Below are 12258 nucleotides of genomic sequence, written 5' to 3'. Positions count from 1 at the left end.
CCAGGAGAGGGTATCAGATCTCATTATTGGTGGTTGTGAGGGACCATGTGGTTGCTGGGATTTGAACTCAGTACATTTGGAAGAGCAGTCAGTGCTCTTCCCCACTGAACCATCTCACCAGCCCTGGACACATGTTCCTTCTAGTACTATTGACTAAAGAACTTTGATCATGAAGGCATGTTGGATTTAATGACAGTGTGTGTTTCTGTGTGTGTGTCTGTGTGTGTGTGTGTGCAATATTTCTGCTGTGATTACTGTTACTTGACATCAAGTGGGCTTCTGTATAATTTCTTTAAATTTTTCTAATTCTTTTTTCTTTTTTTGTAAAGTAAAATTCCTGTCATACCTCCTTATCTTTCTCTCTCACTCCATGTTTGTGTGCATGTGTGTGTGTGTGTTAGTCTTGGGTACACAGATTAAAGAAATCATATTTCCAAGGATTCTTAGAAATAAACAAGGAAGCCAGGTGTGGTGGAGCACCCCTTTTCTTTCCCTCTCTCTTTCTCTCTCTCCTCTCTCTCTCTCTCTCTCTTTGTTTCTTTCTTTCTTTCTTTCTTTCTTTCTTTCTTTCTTTCTTTCTTTCAATTATTATTTTTTTCTCAGGTAGGTTTTCTTTGTGTAGCCCTGGCTGACTTGGATGTCACTCTGTAAGGCAGGGTGACCTTGAATGCAGAAATCCTCCTGAGGCTAAAGGTGTGGTCCACAATTGACTTAGCTCTCCACTAATTCTCTCTTTAATAAACAAGGGGCGGGAGGGTACAGGGGACTTTTGGGATAGCATTGGAAATGTAATTGAGGAAAATACGTAATAAAAATATTTTTAAAAAACGTGTGTATGTATGTATAGAAATAATATTTATCCATTAATATCTCTTTTTCCTAAAATTAATGTCATTCCTCCTTATCTTTCTCTCTCACTCCATGTTTGTGTGCATGTGTGTATGTGTGTTAGTCTTGGCTGCCACCCACATGTCGCCTTTCAGCATGGTGAGGTCAATGTGTCAATGTGCAACCAAGTGACAAAACAAGGAAGTAGACATGTAGACAACAGATATGGAGGTGCACCATCTCCCTTCCCTTCTGTTGTTTGGTAAAAGACACACAATTTTTATTATTTACCATAAGCCTTAAAAAGCACTCTGACAGCCTCTCAGATATCTACCTTCTATGTGATTAGAATTTCCTTTTTTTTTTTTTTGTAATTAATTCTCAGGATCTGCATGGTGACTTGTCCTAGGTTCTGGTGCCCCCTTCTGGCATCTAATCATATAGGCAGCAGATAGAGCAAACACACAAATTTACATTGAAAACTAATAGTAATAATAACAAACAGGCAAGCAAGCAAGCAAGTAAGCAAACAAATAAATAAATATATAAATAAGAGGGAGAAAGAGATTCTGTCTTCTGCCCGGCTGTGTGGGTGGCAGAAGCAGGCAGGCCGGCAGGCAAGCAGAGAGGACCTCTGTGAGTTTGAGGCTACCCAAGCCTACAGAGCAAGTACAGAGCAGCGTGTGTGTGTGTGTGTGTGTGTGTGTGTATAATATTTCTGCTGTGATTACGGTTACTTGCCATGTAGTGGTCTTATGATTGATTCTGTAATCTTTTTTCTAATTCTTTTATTTATTTATTTATTTTTTTTTTGGTTTTTCGAGACAGGGTTTCTCTTTATAGCTCTGGCTGTCCTGGAGCTCACTTTGTAGACCAGGCTGGCCTCGAACTCAGAAATCCGCCTGCCTCTGCCTCCCGAGTGCTGGGATTAAAGGCGTGCGCCACCACGCCCGGCTTCTAATTCTTTTAGTTTTATTTTATTTTATTTTTGTTTTATATTTTATTTTATTTTTGGTTTTTTGGACAGGGTTTCTCTGTATAGCCCTGTCTGTTTTGGAATTCAGTTTGCAGACCAGGCTGGCCCCGAACTCAGAAATCCTCCCATCTCTGCCTCCCTAGTGCTGGGATTAAAGGCGTGTGCCACCACTCCTGGCTATTTTTTTAATTTTTAAATTTTATTTATTTAGTTTATTTATTTATTTTTTCACAATGCGGTTTCTCTGTGTAACCCTGGCTGTCCTGGAACTTACTCTGTAGACCAGGATGGCCTTGAACACATTAATCTGTCTGCCTCTGCTTCCCAAATGCTGGGATTAAAAGCATGTGCCACCACTGCCCGGACTAATGTTTTTTTTTTTTTTTTTTGGAAAATACCTTTCTTTCTTTCTTTCTTTCTTTCTTTCTTTCTTTCTTTCTTTCTTTCTTTCTTAAATTTATTCTTTTCATACATAGTTTCTTAGTGTAAGCAGCCCTGGCTGTCTTGAAGACACTTTGTAGGCCTCAATCCTTTAAGAGCCTGCCTCTGTTTTTCAAATGCTGGCATGAAAGTTGTACACCACTATGACCTGCTACGATTCTTATCTTCTTATTTTTGTCCCCCCCCCCCCTTCCTTTTTGTGATTTTTGCTTTTGCCAGGCAGTGGTGGTGGTGGTGCTGGCAGAGGGAGGTGGATCACTGTAACTTTGCGGCTAGCTTATTCTACAGTCTGAGTTACACAAAAGGGGTTCCAGAATGACTGGTTATATTTTTCGTTTTTTATGCATTTTAATTAAAATTTGATTAAACCAAAAGAATTTAGACTGACCAATTCAGAGTCTGGCGTTTAAAAGTATAACCAAAAAGTATGAGGCTGTCTGTGGATGGTCAAGGGTTCAGGCTGCTTTAGGGAGCCTCCTCACCTTTCTGCATATGCAAACTAGGCCACCTAGAGGCTGGAAACAAAAGCTACCTTGAGCAGTAGGTCACGTGACAGCCAGCCACCTCCATCTTTATGAGGACAGATGTCAGTCAGAGGACAAGATGGCTGCCACCCACTTGTCGCCTTCCATCTTCTTGAGGTCAATATGCAAATTAGTGACAGAACAAGGAAGTAGAAAGGAACAGATATGCAGGTACACCACCTCCCTTCTGTTTTTGGATAAAAGACACATAACAATTTTTATTATTTACAGTAAGCCTTAAACAGCACTCTGACAGCTGCGCAGATATCTACCTACTATGTGATTTGAATTTCCTTTTTTTTTTTTTTTAATTAATTTTCAGGAACTGCATGGTGGCTTCACCTATTTTCTGGTGCCTTCTTCTGATATGCAGTCATCTAGGCAGCAGATAGAGCACCCCCCCCACACACACACACTTACATTGAAAACTAATAGTAATAATAACAAAGAAACAAATAAATGAAAAGAAGGCCAAAAATAAAAAAAGATTCTAGCTTCTGCCTGGCTGTGTGGGTGGCAGAGTGTAGGTAGGCAGGTAGGCAGGCAGGCAGAGAGGACCTGGGTGAGTTTGAGGCTACCCAAGCCTACAGAGTAAGTTCCAGGCAGGGATGCCAGGGCTACATCCAGAGAAACCCAATCTTGAGGCAAAAGAAAACAGAAGCAGAGAAGGTTCTGGCTTTTATTTTCAGACATATGTTTCTTCTAGTACTATCGAACTTTGATCATGAAGGCACGTTGGATTTTATGACAGAGTTTGTCTGTGTGTGTGTGTGTGTGTGTGTGTGTGTGTGTGTGTGTGTGTGTGTAATATTTCTGCTGTGATTGCAGTGACTTGCCATTTATTGGGCTAGTGTTTGATTTCTGTAATCTTTTTTCTAATTCTTTTTTATTTTTAGGGTTTTTTTTTGTTTTTGTTTTTGTTTTTGATTTTTTTTTTTTTTTTTTAAGATTTATTTATTTATTATATGTAAGTACACTGTAGCTGTCTTCAGACACTCCAGGAGAGGGCGCCAGATCTCGTTGCGGATGGTTGTTAGCCACCATGTGGTTGCTGGGATTTGAACTCTGGACCTTTGAAAGAGCAGTCGGGTACTCTTACCCACTGAGCCATCTCACCAGCCCTGATTTTGTTTTTCGAGACAGGGTTTCTCTTTATAGTTCTGGCTGTCCTGGAACATTTAAAATATTAAAATTATTTTACTATCATACTTGTTATCTTCCTCGAATCGATTTTTACTTCACTTTTTCATTTGATTTAATTTTACCTGCTAGCCAGAAAGACCTACGGATTGTTATGCTTCCCTTACCCTCAGGGACCCAGACACAGGGTCCCACTGAGGCTCTCATGTTCTCTTCCTGAGTGCGTGAGTCTATCAAAAATTATTTTAATATCATACTTGTTATCTTCCTCCCCCTCCCTTCTCCTCCATGTCTTTGGCCTTTCTTCACCTTTTATTATGAGGCAGGGCAGGGAGGCCAAGAAAAGAGAGCAAGAGAGGCTTGACTCTCTTTAGCAATCTTCCCAAGGTGGCTGGCTATATATTCTCCAACCTCTGAAGGAAACCCCTTTGCCAACCAACCCCACCCTGCAGAGTTACTGATTCTTTGATCAGTCGTCTCTCCCCACCCCCTTACTGTTCCCATTCCGAGAGGTGATCTAGTATGCTCTCAGAAAACAAAACAAAACAAACAAACAAACAAACAAAAAAACCAAAACACACACACACACACACACACACACACACACACACACACACACGCTCGCGAGGACGAGGGGAAGTCGTGCATAAAATAAATATTTTTCTGGCCAAAGTGAAAGCAAATCACTATGAAGGGGTACTCCTAGAAAAAAATAAATACAAACGGGCATTTTAACCATTCCACCACTGTTTTAACTCTGAATTTAGTCTTGGAAAAGGGGGCGGGCGGGAGGGCGAGCCAGCGAGCGAGCGGGCGGGCGGGCGGGCGGGGGCGGGGAGGGCGAGCGAGCGAGCGAGCGAGCGAGCGGGCGGGCGGGCGGGCGGGCGGGGGGGGGGGGAGGGCGAGCCAGCGGGCGGGCGGGCGGGTGAGTGGCCGGCGGGCGGTGGCAGCGAGCCCCAGAAAACAACAAACCCCAAGCGGTAGAGTGTTTTAAAAATGAGACCTAAATGGGGTGGAACTGAGGTCGCCGCCACCTTCCACTGACACCGTGCTTAGATGCTCCCTTCCTATACTGTGCTCCGTTCCCCTAATTGTGCCTGTTCCCTCGCCCCGCAGACCGATTCGCCAGCCACGTACTTTGACTTAGAGAACGGTTTCGCCTGTTTTCACCACTCACTGTCCTACTTTCGTTTTTGGGTGCCCGAGTCTAGCCCGCGTTCGCTATGTTCGGGCGGGACGATGGGGACCGTTTGTGCCACTCGGGAGAAGTGGTGGGTGGGTACGCTGCTCCGTGGTGCGTGCGCGAGTGTCCCACCCTGAGCTCGGGAGGACCCTCGGGAGAGACCGAATGAGTGAATGAATGTGGCGGCGCGTGAGCGATCTGTATTGGTTTGTTTGGTTGATGGAGACCGTTGTCGGGCGACACCTAGTGGTGACAAGTTTCCGCAACGCTCCTGCCGTCTCCGCTTGGTGACACAGAGGAGGGAAGTGCCTGTGGTGAGGCGGCCAGGGTGACATGAGACCCGGCAAGCAGGCGAGGCGTATCGGAGATGGTGTCGTGTGGAGGGACAGTCTGTACCAAGGAGGTTGTACCGGGAGATGGGCAAAGCAGACCGAGTTGCTGCGCGCCCTTTGGGGAAATAGAAGGTTGGTGGCGACGTTATTAGGTCGACCAGAAGGCTTAAAGTCCTACGCATTTTTATTTTTTTTTTCTTCCAGAAGCCTTCTCTGTCCCCGTCACCGGGGACATTGTACTTCTGAGTCCGAGAGGACGCGACTGGCCCGGCTTACAAGCCGAAGTGGCCCGGTGCTGGAGGTTCAGATTTTTTTTTTTTTTTTTTCCTCCAGGAGCCCTCTCTGTCCCTGTCACCCGGGACACTGTACTTCTGAGTCCGAGAGAACGCGACAGGCCCGGCTTACAAGCCGATGTGGCCCGGCCAGCTGGAGTGTCGGATCTTTTTTTCCTCCAGAAGCCCTCCGTGTCCCTGTCACCCGTGTCACTGTACTTCTGAGTCCGAGAGGACGCGACGGGCCCGGCTTACAAGCCGATGTGGCCCGGCCAGCTGGGGTGTCGGATCTTTTTTTCCTCCAGAAGCCCTCCGTGTCCCTGTCACCGGTGTCACTGTACTTCTGAGTCCGAGAGGACGCGACGGGCCCGGCTTACAAGCCGACGTGGCCCGGTGCTGGAGGTTCGGATCTTTTTTTTTTTTTTTTTTTCCTCCAGAAGCCCTCTCTGTCCCTGTCACCGGTGTCACTGTACTTCTGAGTCCGAGAGGACGCGACGGGCCCGGCTTACAAGCCGATGTGGCCCGGCCAGCTGGGGTGTCGGATCTTTTTTTCCTCCAGAAGCCCTCCGTGTCCCTGTCACCGGTGTCACTGTACTTCTGAGTCCGAGAGGACGCGACGGGCCCGGCTTACAAGCCGATGTGGCCCGGCCAGCTGGAGGTTGGGATCTTTTTTTCCTCCAGAAGCCCTCCGTGTCCCTGTCACCGGTGTCACTGTACTTCTGAGTCCGAGAGGACGCGACGGGCCCGGCTTACAAGCCGATGTGGCCCGGCCAGCTGGAGGTTGGGATCTTTTTTTTCCTCCAGAAGCCCTCTCTGTCCCTGTCACCGGTGTCACTGTACTTCTGAGTCCGAGAGGACGCGACGGGCCCGTCTTACAAGCCGACGTGGCCCGGTGCTGGAGGTTCGGATCTTTTTTTTTTTTTTTTTCCTCCAGAAGCCCTCTCTGTCCCTGTCACCGGTGTCACTGTACTTCTGAGTACGAGAAAACGCGAGGGGCCCGGCTTACAAGCCGATGTGGCCCGGCCAGCTGGAGGTTGGGATCTTTTTTCCTCCAGAAGCCCTCTCTGTCCCTGTCACCGGTGTCCCTGTACTTCTGAGTCCGAGAGGACGCGAGGGGCCCGGCTTACAAGCCGATGTGGCCCGGCCAGCTGGAGTGTCGGATCTTTTTTTTTTTTTTCCTCCAGAAGCCCTCTCTGTCCCTGTCACCAGTGTCACTGTACTTCTGAGTCCGAGAGGACGCGACGGGCCCGGCTTACAAGCCGATGTGGCCCGGCCAGCTGGGGTGTCGGATCTTTTTTTCCTCCAGAAGCCCTCCGTGTCCCTGTCACCGGTGTCACTGTACTTCTGAGTCCGAGAGGACGCGACGGGCCCGGCTTACAAGCCGATGTGGCCCGGCCAGCTGGAGGTTGGGATCTTTTTTTCCTCCAGAAGCCCTCCGTGTCCCTGTCACCGGTGTCACTGTACTTCTGAGTCCGAGAGGACGCGACGGGCCCGGCTTACAAGCCGATGTGGCCCGGCCAGCTGGAGGTTGGGATCTTTTTTTCCTCCAGAAGCCCTCTCTGTCCCTGTCACCGGTGTCCCTGTACTTCTGAGACCGAGAGGACGCGAGGGGCCCGGCTTACAAGCCGATATGGCCCGGCCAGCTGGAGTGTCGGATCTTTTTTTCCTCCAGAAGCCCTCCGTGTCCCTGTCACCGGTGTCACTGTACTTCTGAGTCCGAGAGGACGCGACGGGCCCGGCTTACAAGCCGACGTGGCCCGGTGCTGGAGGTTCGGATCTTTTTTTTTTTTTTTTCCTCCAGAAGCCCTCTCTGTCCCTGTCACCGGTGTCACTGTACTTCTGAGTCCGAGAGGACGCGACGGGCCCGGCTTACAAGCCGATGTGGCCCGGCCAGCTGGGGTGTCGGATCTTTTTTTCCTCCAGAAGCCCTCCGTGTCCCTGTCACCGGTGTCACTGTACTTCTGAGTCCGAGAGGACGCGACGGGCCCGGCTTACAAGCCGATGTGGCCCGGCCAGCTGGAGGTTGGGATCTTTTTTTCCTCCAGAAGCCCTCTCTGTCCCTGTCACCGGTGTCACTGTACTTCTGAGTCCGAGAGGACGCGAGGGGCCCGCCTTACAAGCCGATATGGCCCGGCCAGCTGGAGTGTCGGATCTTTTTTTCCTCCAGAAGCCCTCCGTGACCCTGTCACCGGTGTCACTGTACTTCTGAGTCCGAGAGGACGCGACGGGCCCGGCTTACAAGCCGATGTGGCCCGGCCAGCTGGAGGTTGGGATCTTTTTTTCCTTCCAAAAGCCCTCCGTGTCCCTGTCACCGGTGTCACTGTACTTCTGAGTCCGAGAGGACGCGAGGGGCCCGGCTTACAAGCCGATGTGGCCGGGCCAGCTGGAGTGTCGGATCTTTTTTTTCTCCAGAAGCCCTCTCTGTCTTTGTCACCGGGGGCGCTTTACTTCTGAAGCCGAGGGAAAGCTATGGTCCCCCCTTTGTTTCATTTACCTATCGGTATTTTGAGTATTCCCGGTTGTCAGGTCGACCAGTTGTTCGTTTGACGTCCGGTTCTTTTCTTCATGGGGACATTTTTGGGCCACCCCCCCATGTATGACTTCCAGTTGTTCTCTGTGGGCTGTCATCTTCCTCCCTGTCATTTTTATGGTTTTGATCTATTCTATCTGTTCCTATTGGACCTGGAGATATGTAGTGACACGCTGTCCTTTCCCTATTTACACTAAAGGACACTAAAGGACACTAAAGAGAAAAGACCCTTTCAATCAAGGCTGTTTGCTTGTCCAGCCTATTTTTCTTTGCATATCGGCTTGGGTCTGTCGCCGTGCCTGAAACTGTGCCCGAGACATGCTTCCTGCTTTCCGTGCTTTTGCTTCCCGTTTGTGTGTGCGCTTGCTGGGCAGCTTGTGACAACCAGGGGCTATGATATTGCTGCGTTCTCAGGCGTTTTTCCCGATTTCCACGTTGTCGTTGTCACACCTGTGTCCTGTGTGGAATGGTTGCAGCCAGCTGTCTCGTGCTAGTGTTTCGTGGTCCTCCCGCTGGTTTTTTTTTTTTTTTCCTGGGAGTCCCGAACCTCCACTGTCTTTCGTTTCCCCGTCTTCCACACGCCTCCCGAGTGCATTTTTTTTTTTTTTTTTGGCGGGGGGGGAGGTGGAGAGTCCCGAATCCTCCACTCTCCTGTCTGCGGTGTCTTGGTTCTTCCTGCCACATGCCTCCCGAGTGCATTTTTTTTTTTTTTTGGCGGGGGGGAGGTGGAGAGTCCCGAATCCTCCACTCTCCTGTCTGCGGTGTCTTGGTTCTTCCTGCCACATGCCTCCCGAGTGCATTTTTTTTTTTTTTTTTTTTGGCGGGGGGGAGGTAGAGTCCCGAATCCTCCTCTCCTGATTGTGGTGTCTGAGTCTTCCTGCCACGTGCCTCCCGAGTGCACTTTTTTTTTTTTTGTGGCAGCACCTTCGTTGTGTCTCTGCCCGGATCCGTACTGTCTTGCCCCGCGTGTAAGACATGCCTATCTCGCTTGTTTCTCCCGGTTGCGTGTTGTCGCTCACTCTGCTTAGATCGATGTGGTGCTCCTGAGTTCTCTTCGGGCCAGGGCCTAAGCCGCGCCAGGCGAGGGACGGACATTCATGGCGAATGGCGGCCGCTCTTCTCGTTCTGCCAGCGGGCCCCTCGTCTCTCCACCCTATCCGTATTCCGGTGGTGTGTGGAAGGCAGGGGTGCGGCTCTCCGGCCCGAGCACTGACCCGCGCGCACTTCTCGCAGTGGTTCGCGTGGTCCTCGTGGATCGCTTGCCCATCTTCCCTGAGCCGGGGAATGTTGGCTGGTGGCGATGCATAACCTTCCCGTCTGGTGTGTGCACGCGCGTTCTGTTTCTTGCAGAGGTGCTCCTGGATCGTTCCAGGTTTTGCCACCTAGGTGCCCGCTTCTGAGTTGGTGGTGGCGCTTCCCGTTTCCTGGCGTGCCTCCGGTGCTCCGTCTGGCTGTGTGCCTTCCCGTTTGTGTCCGAGAAGCCCATGAAAGGGGGGTCGAGGATTAGAGGAAGGGCGGTTAAAAAAAAAGCCCCCTTCGTTGGGCGAGCGCCCACCCCGCGCACTCGCGGACCTTGCGCGTAGGGATGGTGCTGAGCGGTCGTGGCTGGCCTTTTTGAAAAGTTTCGTGAAGCTTCCTTGCTCCTCGTGTGGAGCTTGGAGAGTGGCAGTGGCCTGTTTTTCGGGGGGGACCTGTTGCAGGGTCTCCTCTGTCCGCGTATGCTCAAAATACCCCTGGAAGAGAACCTTCCTGCTGCCGCAGATCCCCCCGCGCGGATGCCCGCGTGTGGGTCTTCTCTTGTCGCACGCATCCTCTCTCGGTTGCCGGTTATCTGTCTGGCTCTGTGCCTTCCCGTTCGTGTCCGGGAAGCCCGTGAAAGGGGGGTCGAGGAGAGAGGAGGGGGCTAGGAAAAACAAGCCCCCTTCGTCGGGTGAGCGCCCAGCCCCGCGCACTCGCGGACCTTGCGCGTAGGGTTGGTGCTGAGCGGTCGCGGCTGGCCTTTTTGAGAAGTTTTGTGAAACTCCTTGCTTCCTTGTGGGGAGCTTGGGGGGGCCTGGCCTTTCGGGGGGGACCGGTTGCAGGGTCTCCTCTGTCCGCGGATGCTCAAAGTACCCTTGGAAGGGAACCTTCCTGTTTCCGCAGACCCCCCCGCGCGGACCCCCGCGTTGTGGGTCTTCTCGCTTCCCTGTGTGTGCGCTTGTCGCACGTATTCTCTCGGTTGCCGGAGCTCGTCGGGGTTTTGGGTCCGTCCCGCCCTCAGTGAGAAAGTTGCCTTCTCTAGCTATCTTCCGGAAAGGGTGTGGGTCTCGAGGGGTCTCTCCCGGTCGGTCCCCTCGAGGGCTCGCCCCCTGACCACCTCCTGTGCGCGCAGCGTTTGCTCTCTCGTCTACCGCGGCCCGCGCCTCCCCGCTCCGAGTTTGGGGAGGGATCACGCGGGGCAGAGCCTGTCGGTCGTCCTGCCGTGGTTGCGGGGCCGTGTGGTCGGTCGGCCCGGTTGTGTGGTGGTGGCTGGGGAAAGGGCTCCGTGCACACCCCCGCGTGCGCGGTACCTTCCTCCCCTCCTGGGGGCCGCCGCGGGATGGGGTGTTGGGGAGGCGACGGTGGGCTCCCGGGTCCCGCCCGTCTTCCCGTGCCTCACCCGCGCCTTCCGTCGCGTGCGTCCCTCTCGCTCGCGTCCACGACTTTGGCCGCTCCTGCGACGCGGGCCTGTGCCGCGCGTGTTGCGTGCTGTGTGCTTCTCGGGCTGTGTGGCTGTCGCCTGGTCCCCCCTTCCCGTGGCAGCGTTCCCACGGCTGGCGGAATCGCGGGAGCCCTCCTTCCCCCTCCTCGGGGCCGAGAGGGTCCGCGTCTGGCGTTGGTTGAATCTCGCTCTCGGGGGCGGGCCGTTTTGTGGGAGGACGGCTGTTGGCCGCGTCCGGCGCGTCGTCGGACGTGGGGACCCGCTGCCGCTCGTGGGTCTTCGTCGGTCGGCATCGGTGCGTGGACATCGCTCTCTCTCGTGTTGGTGTCGCCTCCTCGGGCTCCCGGGGGGCCGTCAGGTTTCGGGTCGCCTCGGCGCTGCGGGCGTGGTGGGACTGCCCAGGGGAGTGGTGCAGTGTGATTCCCGCCGGTTTTGCCTCGCGTGCCCTGTCCGGCCCGTCGTCCGAGCGGCCTCTCGGTCCCTTGTGAGGTTTCCCCCTTCCGGGAGGGGCCCTGCCGCGGCCGCCCTTGCCGTCGTCGTCGGCCCTCGTTCTGCTGTGTCGTTCCCCCTCCCCGCTCGCCGCGGCCGGTACTTTTTCCTCTCCCCCCCTCTCCCCCTGGCAGACCCGTGGCCGTGCTGCCGGACCCCCCGCATGGGGGGCGGCCGGGCACGCACGCGTCCGGGCGGTCAGCGGGGTCTTGGGGGGCGGAGGGGTAGGGAGCCGGCTCGGCGGGCGGGAGAAGCTGTGGTTTGGAGGGCGTCCCGGCCCTGCGGCCGTGGCCGGCGCCTTGCGCGGTCTTGGAGAGGGCTGCGTGCGAGGTGAAAAGGTTGCCCCGCGAGGGCAAAGGGAAAGAGGCTAGCAGCGGTCATTGTCCCGCCGGTGTGGAGGCCTGCTGTCCGAGGTGCGTCTGTGGGGGGCCCGTCCGGCCCCGTCGTCCGTCGGGAAGGCGCGTGTTGGGGTCTGCCGGGGCGCCGAGGTGGGTGCCCTGGCGGTGGGATTAACCCCGCGCGCGTGTTCCGGTGTGGCGGTGGGGGCTCCGGTCGACGTCTACCCCCTCTCACCGAGGTCTCAGGTCTTCCTCCGCGGGCTCTCGGCCCTCCCCTCGTTCCTCCCTCTCGCGGGGTTCAAGTCGCTCGTCGACCTCACCTCCTCCGTCCTGCCATCTCTCGCGCAAAGGCGCGGCCCGAGTTCACGGTGGGTCCGTCCTCCGCCTCCGCTTCTCGCCGGGGAGCTGGCCGCTGTCCGGCCTCCTGCCCGCTCGCCTCCCGTTGTCGTGGTCTTCTCTCGCCGGCTACGCGGGCTCCCGGCCCCGCCCGGAGGGTCGGGGGGCTTCCCGGTTCCCCAACGTTGC

The sequence above is a fragment of the Mus caroli genome, unplaced genomic scaffold, assembly GCF_978045245.1.
Source record: "Mus caroli unplaced genomic scaffold, Mus_caroli_1 scaffold_43, whole genome shotgun sequence".
NCBI lineage: Eukaryota > Metazoa > Chordata > Mammalia > Rodentia > Muridae > Mus > Mus caroli.
This window is presented reverse-complemented; position numbering follows the sequence as displayed.